At 37.4% G+C, this 12,271-nt stretch overlaps 1 pseudogene; it reads right to left on the bottom strand.

Moving 5' to 3' along the window:
* Positions 1–3,956: 3,956 nt before the first annotated feature.
* LOC100991235 (cyclin-T2-like) lies at positions 3,957–11,981 on the bottom strand (annotated as a pseudogene).
* Between the last annotated feature and the right edge of the window lie 290 nt (positions 11,982–12,271).

Genomic DNA, 12,271 nt, shown 5'->3' with positions numbered 1-12,271 from the left:
AATGCGTTTTTCCTGTGAGGGGGATGAATGATGTAAGATTCTATTCTGCCATTTTGCTCCATCCTCTTCTAAACTTTGTATTAAGACAGCTCGCATAAACTTTTACCTTTAATAACTTCTCCCTTGCATAACTAACCTCCTCACATATGCCTATGATCAATGATAGCATGCATATCCCACATTATAACCTCCTGCTTATTCCCAAATAAACTTTTTCTTTGGAGAGCCACTCTCTGTTGTTACTTTAGGTTAACATAATGTGGTGTCAGAAGTGAGATCCAAGCAAGCTCACCTTGCAAGAATCGGCACCCCCTGGAATTGTGTACAGTATCCACCTGAACTTCTTAGGCTCTCTGCATCTGTTGAGTTGCCTTTTCACCTTAGTGAATCTCCTCTTGGATTCTTGAACTTCCTCCTTTTGATTAGGTTTTTTTTTCTTTATTTGGTATCTGATTTATTTGGTATTTTCTTTATTTGGTATCTGCTTTAGTAAAGGACCTTAAATCCCTCTTGGGACTGTAAAAGACTTTTATGTCTTTTCTGGTAAATCTTTTCTAGTATAAGGTTGGTTTATCTTTCTGGTAAGTACACTTGGTTTAAGTTTTGGTTATTTATGAAGGTCTGTAAATGATTTTGTCCTTTTACTTTTCTTCTCTCTCTCCTCACATCTTTCTGAACATCTTTCAAAAGCAAAGATAAGCATATTAAGCTGATAAGATTTTCTTTTGGCACATGAGTGATTAATAAGAAATGAAATGAGATTCTTCAATTCTAAAGCATACGATGCTTTCAGGAACTCCAACTGATTATATATTCAAACATTACGTCCCTTCTTAGTGCACATTTTTAAAGCAATGAACAAATTACACCAAAAATAACTCAGAATTTCCACGTCCATATGAAAAATCATTCAAACTTTTCAAAATTGTTTTTCTTAGAGCTATATTAGAAAATTATGTCTATAAAGTTAAACAGTCCAAATGAGATATACATTTTTAATTGTCATCCTGACGCTTCAAAATGCATTTAGAACACAAGCATTACTTCACTGCAAAATACTGTCTCAAAGCTGACTGAGTCTCTCTCTTCTCCAAAGACTTCCTCTTCTCTTCCTACAACTCCTCCTCTTCTTTATTCTTCTCTGGCAGAAATCTTATTTTTTTCAAAACTTCTCAGGTACTAACACAATTCTCTTCACAGCCACCAACTCAGATTTGTATATGTGAAATTTCTAAGATGTTAAAATATGCTATTCTGGCATATTGACTATTTAAGTTAAAGACACTTGAGGGCTAGGTGTGGTAACTCATGCCTGTAATCCTAGTACTTGGGAGGCCAAGGTGGGAGGATCACTTGGACCCAGGAGTTCAAGACCAGCTAGGGCAACATGGAGAGACCCCATCTCTATTAAAAAAAAAAAGACAGAGAGAGACTTGAAAAACAGCAGGTACATAAAGATCACTTTGACCTTCACTCTTTTTTTAAAAAAGCAGAAGATAAACTTCCCATGTGAAAGTCAGCCTCCCTATACTGGAAGAAAAGGCAAAATCCTTATCTTCAAGAACAACACATATACACCTTATTAGAACGACACAACTTTTAAGCCTCCTTATATTATTTAGTCACATTTTTAGAGTTTACTATTCTTTATCCAATCCAGCACATTGGTAACTGACTCTAGCTGCTTCTTTGGGGCCTTTACTTCCTTATGTGGGCTCCCACACCACATAAAATTTATATTGGGTTTTTCTCCTGTTAATATATCTTATGTTAATTTAATTTTTGGACCTAATTGTGACCCTAAAGGCTGGGACATTTCACTCACTCTAGAGCCCTCAGATGAGATTCGGGAGCCAGTTACAGAGGCTCATATTGGCTTACTCTTTTTAGACTTTCTCCAAGCTACTCAGAAGACTGAAGCAGAAGGATCACTTGAGGCCAGGAGTTCAAGATCAGCCTGAGCAACATAGTGAAACCCTATCTCTAAAAATACAAAAAAAAAAAAAAAAGTGATCCTGAGAAAAGGAAACAAAAAGTAAGAATTCAGCATTCTTGAATCTTTATCCATAATGCCTGGTTGAGAGAAAAAAAGTTCTTTAAAGTTTTGTCTTTATTTTTCTAAATTTGGAATAAGAAGAAAGAAATACATTTGTATAATTTTTTTAAAATTTTGACTGCTGTTAATAAGATTTTGGGTGTCCATTGGTTATTGATGAACAGCCTCCCAGACATAGTCCTTGTTTTCCTTGTCTCTATTTTTTGTGTGATTTTTTTCTAAAGAAAAATTATAGTATACCTATTACCATATTGTAGCCCCGTTTATTGTTTTTGAGTTTTTGTTATTTTACAATCTGAACTAAATCCCAAACTCTTCTAGTTCCCTCTAATTTCTCACTACCATAGGTCTCACCCAGTTCTCCATGGCCATTCAATTTGTTTGGTTGGTTGCCTGTAAACCTAGATCCATAGTTCAGAACCATTATACAAACTTGAGTTATCATACTGTGGTTGTATTATTCTTTTAAAACTTTGTACCTGTTGTTGATCAAATTTCTACAGACATACAACACCTAACAGAATAATGTTGTCAAGCACTTCAGAAGAATACTTTCAACACGTATGGAATTGACAAAATTGAACTTGCCAGGGAACTCCAGGAAAACTTAGCCTGACAGCCACACCTTTAGACCTCCTTGTTGCTCAGATGTGACCAGAAGAATCTTGACATTGACTCAGAATTGTTAGCTATCACCCCTCCCTCCCAATGTGGGACCAGACCAACCAGGACAGGTCGATTCCAGCACTGAAGGACAATTAAAACCTAACTGCAGATTGATTTAGCAGCAATGCTTTCAGAGAAAGGTCTTGATCAAAAGGGGAAAATATAAAAGCTGCCTATGGCAAAATTGAGTCACTTATGTTAGACCCAAGGCTGCAGAGCTGGCAGGTCATGAAGGAGGGGACCTCATGCTTGTATGTCTCAGATAAGAACTATTACCAAGACTCTCTGAAGGCCTTAGGCACATATGCCCATGGTAAGAACTATTATAAGAACTCTCTGAAAGCACAAAAAATTCCAGATGAATTGCTTCTATGAAGACATCTTCCCAACGGCAATTAGTGTTACCAATGAGTAATCATCAGTCCCTGCAATGGGCTTCTGTGACTGATAACTTTAAGACAGCTTGCATGAACTTCCCCCTTTTGCCTTAATAGCTTCTCCTTGTCCTAACATCTTTTAATATGCCTATGATCTGTTCTAGCACTCATATCCCAGATTATAATTCCCTGCTTGTTCCTGAATAAATGTATGTCTTTGAAGAACCACTCTCTCTGTTGCTCTTTTAGGTAGACAAAACTTATAAATGAATTAAGTAAAGTTTCAGAATACAAAATTAATGTTAAAATATCACTTGCATTTCTTGCATCAATAACAAACTATCTGAAAAAGAAATAAAGAAACAAACCTATTCATGAAAGCTTCAAAAAGAATAAAATACCTAGGAATAAATTTAAGTGAAACACCTGCACATTGAAAAAAATCCATAAAGATCCAGTGTTTATGGATTAGAAGAATTAAAATTGTCAAAATGTCTATACTACCCCAAAAGATCTACAGATTCAACACAATCTTTATCAAAATTCCAATTTTTTTTACATTTTAGAAAAAAAAAGTCTAAAATTTTTGTGGAATCATAAGAGACCTAGAGTAGTCAAAACAATCAAGAGAAAGAAAAACATTGTTGGAGAAATCATACTTCTTGACTTCAAATTATATTATAAAGCAATAGTAATCAAAACAGTATGGTTCTGGCACAAAAACAGGCACATAGCCCAATGAAGCAGAATAAACAGTACAGATATAAATTCCAACCTTACACGTTAACTAATTTTCAACAAGGACAGCTCTTCTTTATTGGTGCTTTTATCAGTATGTGGTACTAAAATCCATAATTTCAGTCCTGCACATTAAGATCAAGAGTTTCTAGCTTATATTTTTTTTCTATATTTATCTGAAGATATTTTCTAAGGAATTATTCTAAGTGTAGCAGAAATTGGCCCATGGTGTTTACTGCTGCCCGCTTTATGAGTATAGTCTTGCTTAATAGAAGAATGATTAGAAATTTTGTCAGGTCTGTGATGTAATCCTGAATGCAGTAATATAGAAGGTCCTTGTTGTAAATTGATGTAGTACTGGCTACTAGACAAAAATATCTCCTGCTTCTGTGAATATATCTGTTCTGTCCTTGCTGATTCTTGATGTTGAGGCCATTCCTTGTGTGATGGCAAATGTATGAGATATTTGACATTCCTGTTGCTAACATTGACAAATTATCAGTATACGACTGTCTTTTACAGAAATATGGCCTGAATTTAGAAGTACTAGCCTAGCCTGACCCTGACCCATCCTTCCTCACTGGACAGGGCCTTCCTGCAGGAACTCCACCAACTCCAGCCAGAGGCTCAGGAACAAAACCCTAATCTCCTAGGGCCTGAGCCCCTAGGGGGAGAGGTGGCCACAGTCTCTGCAGACCAGCAGACTTAGCCTTTCCTGCTGGTAGTTCTGAGGAATCCAGGCAGCCCAGATGAGCGGGTTTCCCCCCAGCGAAGCACACCCCCTCCGCCAAGGGACAGTCAAAGTGCTTCATTAAATGGGTCCTGTTCCCCCTGCCACCCAGCTGGTTGAGGACCTCCAACAGGGGTTGTCAGACACTTTATATAGGAGCAATGCTACTGGCATCAGGTTGGTGCCCCTTGAGGTCAGAGATCCCAGAAGAACGAGCAGGCACCCATTTTTGCTGTTATCCAGCCTCCTTGAGTGACAACTCCAGGCATGGGAGTGAACCAGATGAATAGGGCCTGAAGTGAACCCCCAGCAAATTGCAGCAGCCCTACAGAACAGGCACCTGACCATTGAAAGAAAACCAAACAGAAAGCAACAACAACAGCATCAACAACAACAAAAAAACTCCACAAAAACCCCATCCAATGGTCAGCAACCTCAAAGATCAAAACTAGAAAAACTCATGTAGATGAGAAACAATCAATGAAAAAATGCTGAAAACTGAAAAGGCCAGAGTGCCTCTTCTTCTCCGAATGATCACAACATCTCTCCAGCAAGGACACAGAAATGGACAGAGGATGAGATGGATGAATTGACAAAGATAGGCTTCAGAAGATGGGTAATAAAAAAAACTTTGGTGAGCTAAAGGAGCATGTTCTAACCCAATGCAAAGAAGCTAAGAACCTTGATAAAAGGTTAGAGGAGCTGCTAACTAGAATCATCAGCTTAGAGGGGGACATAAATGACCTGATAGAGCTGAAAAACACAGCATGAGAACTTTGTGAAGCATACACAAGTATCAATAGCCAAATCGACCAAGCAGAAGAAAGGATATCAGAGTTTGAAGACCACTTTGAGTTTGAAACAAAACATACAGACAAGGTTCGAGAAAAAAGAATGACAAAAAAACCAACAAAGCCTCCAGAAATATGGGACTACATAGAAAGACCAAACCTATGATTGATTGGAGTACCTGAAGGAGATGAGGAGAATGGGAACAAGCTGGAAAACACACTTCAGGATATTACTCAGGACAACTTCCCCAACCTAGCAAGATGGCCAACATGCAAATTCCCAAAATGCAGAGGACACCACTAAGATACTCCACGAGAAGGACAACTCCAGGACATATAATCGCCAGATTCTCCAAGGTCAAAATGAAGGAAAAAGTGTTAAGGGCAGCCAGAGAGAAAGGCCAGGTCACCTACAAAGGGAAGACCATCAGACTAATAGTGGACCTCTCAGCAGAAACTCTACAACCCAGAAGAGATTAAGGATCAATATTCGACATTCTTAAAGAAAAGAATTTTCAACCCAGAATTTCATATCCTACCAAACTAAGCTTCATAAGCAAAGGAGAAATAAAATATTTTTCAGATAAGCAGATGCTGAGGGATTTTATTACCACCAGGCCTGTCTTGCAAGAGCTCTTGAAGGAAGCACTAAATATAGAAAGGAAAATCTGGTACCAGCCACTGTAAAAACACACCAAAATAAGAAGACCAATGACACTATGAAGAAACCGCATCAACTAGTGTTCAAAATAACCAGATAGCATCACGATGACATGATCAAATTCACACATAACAATACTTACAAATGGGATAACTACCCCAATTAAAAGACACAGACTGGGAAATTGGATAAAAAGTCAAGACCCACCAGTGTGCTGTATTCAGGAGATTCATCTCACGTGCAAATACACACATAGGCTCAAAATAAAGGGATGAAGGAAAATTTAGCAAGCAAAAAAAAACAAACAAACAAAAAAAACAAAAAAAAACCATGGGGTTCAACCCTAGTCTCTGACAAAACAGACTTTAAACCAACAAATTTCAAAAAAGACAAAGAAGGGCATTGCATAATGGCAACGGGATCAGTTCAATGAAAAGCGCTAACTATCCTAAATATACAGGCACCCGATACAGGAGGATCCAGATTCATAAAACAAGTTCTTAGAGACCTACAAAGAGACTTAGACTCCCACACGATAATAGTGAGAGACTTTAGCACCACACTGTCAATATTAGACAGATCAATGGACAGAAGATTAACAAGAATATTCAGGACTTGAACTCAGCTCTGGATCAAGTGGACCTAAGAGACATCTACAGAACTCTCCATCCCAAATCAACAGAATACACATTCTTATCAGTGCCACATGGCACTTATTCTAAAATCGACCACATAATTGGAAGTAAAACACTCCTCAGCAAATGCAAAAGAACTAAATCATAACAAACAGTATCTCAGACCACAGTGCAATCAAATGAGAACTCAGGATTAAGGAACTCACTCAAAACCACATGATTACATGGAAATTGAAAAACCTGCTCCTAAATGACTGCTGGGTAAATAATGAAATTAAGGCAGAAATCAAGAAGTTCTTTGAAACCAATGAGAACAAAGAGACAATGTACCGGAATCATTGGGATACAGCTAAAGCAGTGTGTAGAGAAAAATTTATAGCACTAAATACCCACATCAGAAAGCCAGAAATAACTCAAATCGACACCCTAACATCACTATTAAAAGAGCTAGAGAACCAAGAGCAAACGAATCCAAAAGCTAGCAGAAGACAAGAAATAACTAAGTTTAGAGCAGAACTGAAAGAGATAGAGACACAAAAAACCCTCCAAAAAATCAATGAGTCCAGAAGTTGTTTTTTTGAAAAAATTAACAGGATAGACTACTAGCTAGACTAATAAAGAAGAAAAGAGAGATGAATTAAATGACACAATAGAAAATAATAAAGGGGATATCACCACTGATCCCTACAGAAATACAAACTACCATCAGAGAATACTATAAACATCTATACGCAAATAAACTAGAAAATCTAGGAAAAATTGACAAGTTCCTGGACACATACAGCCTCCCAAGACTAAACCAGGAAGAAGTCAAATCCCTGAATAGATAAACAAAAAGTTCTGAAATTGAGGCAGTAATTAATACCCTACCAACCAAAAAAAAAAAAAAAAAGTCCCAGGACCAGATGGTTTCCCAGCTGAATTCTACCAGAAGTACAAAGAGGTGATGATACCATTGCTTCTGAAACTATTCCAAACAGGTGAAAAGGAGGGACTCCTCCCTAACTCATTTTATGAAGCCAGCCTCATCCTGATATCAAAACCTGCCAGAGACAAAACAACAAAAAAAGAAAACTTCAGGCCAATATCCCTGGTGAGCATCAATGTGAAAATCGTCAATAAAATACTTGCAGACCAAATCCAGCAGCACATCAAAGAACTTATCTACCATGATCAAGTCGGCTTCATCCCTGTGATGCAAGTCTGGTTCATCATATGCAAATAAATAAATGTAACCCATCGCATAAACAGAACCAAAAACAAAAACCACATGATTGTCTCAATAGATGCAGAAAAGGTCTTCAATAAAATTCAACGTCCCTTTATGCTAAAAACTCTCAATGAACTAGGTACTGATAGAACATGTCTCAAAATAATAAGAGCCATTTATGGCAAACCCACAGCCAGTAGCATATTGAATGGGCAAAAGCTGGAAGCATTCCCTTGGAAAACCATTACAAGACAAGGATGCCCTCTCTCACCACTCCTATTCAGCATATTATCGGAAGTTCTGGCCAGGGCAATCAGGCAAGAGAAAGAAATAAAGGGTATTCAAACAGAAAGAGAGGAAGTCAAATTGTCTCTGTTTGCAGATGACATGATTCTATGTTTAGAAAACCCCAATATGTCAGACCAAAACTCCTCAAGCTGATAAGCAACTTCAGCAGATTCTCAGGATACAAAATCAATATGCAAAAATCACAAGCATTCCTTGACATCAACAATAGACAAGCAAAGAGACAAATCACGAATGAACTCCCATCCACAATTGCTACAAAGAGAAGAAAATACCTAGAAATACAGCTAACAAGGAATGTGAAGGACCTCTTCAAAGAGAACTACAAACCACTGCTCAAGGAAATAAGAGAGGGCACAAACAAATGGAAAAACATTCCATCCTCATGGATAGGAAGAATCAATATCATTAAAATGGCCATACTGCCCAAAGTAATTTATAGATTCAACGCTATTGAATTGAATGCATGAAACTACCATTGATATTCTTCACAGAATTAGAAAAAAACTACTTTAAATTTCATATGGAATCAAAGAAGCCCCCATATAGCCAAGACAATCCTAAGCAAAAAGAACAAAGCTGGAGGTATCACACTACTGACTTCAAACTATACTAGAAGGCTACAATAACCAAAACAGCATGGTACTTGTACCAAAACTGACATATAGACCAACGGAACAAAACAGAGACCTCAGAAGTAACACCACACATCTAAAACCATCTGATCTTTGACAAATCTGACAAAAAAGAAGCAGCAGGGAAAGGATCTCTTATTCAATAAATGGTGTAAATAGTGCTGGAAAAACTGGCTAGGCATATGGAGAAACTGGACCCCTTCTTTACACCTTATACAAAAATTAACTCGAGATGGATGAAAGACTTAAATGTAAAACCCAAAACCATAAAAACCCTAGAAGAAAACCTAGGCCATACCATTCAGGACATAGGCATGGGCAAGACTTCATGAATAAAACACCAAAAACAATTGCAACAAAAGCAAAAATTGACAAATGGGATCTAATTAAACTAAAGAGCTTCTGCACAGCCAAAGAAACTATCATACCTGCAGAATGGGAGAAAATTTTTGCAAGCTACCCATCTGACAAAGGTCTAATATCCAGAATTTACAAGGAACTTAAAATAATTTACAAGAAAAAAATAAACAATCCTATCAAAAAGTGGGCAAAGGATATGAACAGACACTTCTCAAAAGAAGACATTTATGTGACCAAAAAACAGGAAAAGAAGCTCAACATCACTGATCACTAGAGAAATACAAATCAAAACCACAATGAGATACAATCTCACACCAATCAGAATAGTGATTATTAAAATGTCAAGAAACAATAGATGCTGGTGAGGCTGTGGAGGGAATGTAAATTAGTCCAACCATTGTGGAAGACAGTATGGTGATTCCTCAAGGATCTAGAACCAGAAATACCATTTGACCCAACAATCTCACTACTGAGTATATAACCAAAGGAACAAAAATCATTCTACCATAAAGATACATGCACATGTATGTTTATTGCAGCACTATTTACAATAGAAAAGTCATGGAACCAACCCAAATGTCCATCAATGATAGACTGAATAAAGAAAATGTGGTACATACACACCATGGAATACTATGCAGTCATAAAGAAGAATGAGATCATGTCGTTTGGAGTGACATGGATGAAGCTGGAAGCCATAATCCTCAGCAAAACTGACACAGGAACAGAAAACCAAACACCACATGTTCTTACTCATAAGTGGGAGTTGAACAATGAGAACACATGGACACAGGGAGGGAAACAACACACACCAGAGCCTGTTGGGGGACTGGGGGTGACAGGAGGGAATTTAGAGGTTGGGTGTATAGGTGCAGCAAACCACCATGGCACATGTATACCTAAGTAACAAACCTGCACATTCTGCACATGTATCCCGGAACTTAAAGTAAAATAAAATGAATTTAAATTTTCTTAAAAAAGAAAATGTGGTACATATACACCATGGAATACTATGCAGCTGTGAAAAAGAATGAGTTTATGTCCTTTGCAGAGACATGGATGAAGCTGGAAGCCGTCATCTTCAGCAAATTAACACAGGAACAAAAAGCCAAACACCACATGTTCTCACTCATAAGTGGGAGTTGAACAATGAAAACACATGGACACAGAAAGGGAAACAATGCACACTAGGGCCTGTTGGGGGGCTGGGGAGGGTGAGGGGAGGGAACTTAGAGGATGGGTCAATAGGTGCAGCAAACCACCATGGCACACGTATACCTACATAACAAACCTGCACGTTCTACACATGTATTCTGAAACTTAATTTAAAAAAAAAAAAGAAAAGAAGTGGCCTAGGGAATGCCAATGTAGATCATTTCTGAAAACGTGGGTTTATAGGCACATCAGTGTTACTATCTATTAAAATGGAATTCTGGACCAAAGATAAAGAAGTGGTGTCTCTGATAAATATCTATTTTTGGTTTATTAAATGCCTGATTGGTGTTTGAGTTTCTAATCCTTTTCAACTTTAGAAACTCATATTTTAGCTCATCTAATAATTCTAGAGTAACTGTAGAATCCACATATTACCACCAAGGCTTTCCATCAATTGATGCAGGAATCTGTCAATGGGATCATTTGCAAATCAAATGAATGTATACATATGCTATCACTGTTGGTTTGTACTGAAGAGAGAAGGTTGTGAGATGCAGACTGTTTATAGCCATCAAATAAGATGTCTGTGTCAAATCCTTGCTTTCTCTTACTAACTTGGCATGTTTTACCACATCTGATTGTGGATGTTCAATGCTGATCTCAAAATCTGGTGTTTGTAGGGTTATGGTTTCAATTAAAACCAGTTCTTGAGTCTGTTGAAAGTAAGTACCACATTTAGTATCCAGCACTGTAGGGAGTGAAGACAAGCATGTGCTACTTTAATAACATGTTCAAGTTTCTGAGCCTGTTCCTCCCCTTTCACTGCCAAAGAATTACATGGTTGACAGTATTACCCACACTCCTCACAGAAGTATTTGTTTCCTCTAAAGAGAGCTCAATTTTCATCTTCCTTTAGTGCAACACTGATACCCAGCACTCTTCCAAAGTTTCTGGTGAAATCCACTAATTCATTCACATTGCCTCCTAGTCAGTTTGCAGACATTTTACTCCATCAAGGATTCCTACTGAATTTAGTGAAAGAATAGTACATACAAACAATTGCAGTGTTTACTGTAAGCTGAGAGATATTGAGATGCTATCCAATGTCTTGGATGAGGTTGGCCACCTGCTGGCAGTATGGGACCTCTTTATCGACCTGCACTCCATAGTGGCTACTTGGCCTGTTTTCCAGCTGTTCCCTAGTAAGAGCCAAAGAGAAGAAGCTCCACGCCTGGCACCATGACACTTCTTCCTCCCCACAAATTATATCTTTTTCTTTTAACTGGCATACAATAATCATACACATTCATGGGGTACATAGTGATATTTCAATACATATAATGTACAGTGAGCAGATAAAGGTAATTAGCATAGCATATTCACCATCTTGAACATTTATTATTTCTTGAACATTCAGTTCTTGAACATCTTGAACATTCAGTTTTTTTTATTCTAGCTGTTTGAAACTATATAATATATTATTGTTAACTATAGTAATTCTACAGGGCTATAGAACACTAGAATTTATTCCTCCTATCTAACTATAATTTTGTATCCTTTAAGAAATTTTCTCTATTCTCCTCTTTCCCCTACCTTTACCAACTTCTAGTATCTTCTGCTCTACTTTTCACTTCTATGAGATCAGCATTTTTAGCTTCCATTATATGAGTAAGAATATACAGTGTTTTACTTTCTATTCCTGGATTACTTCACTTAATATAATGTCTTCTAGTTCCATCCATGTCATGGCAAATGATGGAATTTTATTCTTTCTATGACTGAATAATATTCCATTGTGTGTATATATACCACATTTGCTTTATCCATTAATCTTTTGTAGGAAATCTAGGTTGATTTCATGTCTTGGTTATTGTGAATAGTGCTGCAATAAACATGGGGGTGCAAATGTCTCTTCAATATTCTGATTTCCCTTCCTTTGGATAAATGCCCA

This window comes from Pan paniscus, chromosome 1, assembly GCF_029289425.2.
Source record: "Pan paniscus chromosome 1, NHGRI_mPanPan1-v2.0_pri, whole genome shotgun sequence".
Classification (NCBI taxonomy): Eukaryota; Metazoa; Chordata; class Mammalia; order Primates; family Hominidae; genus Pan; species Pan paniscus.
The sequence above is the reverse complement of the archived record's forward strand: the minus strand, read 5'-3'. Positions and strand labels throughout refer to the sequence as shown.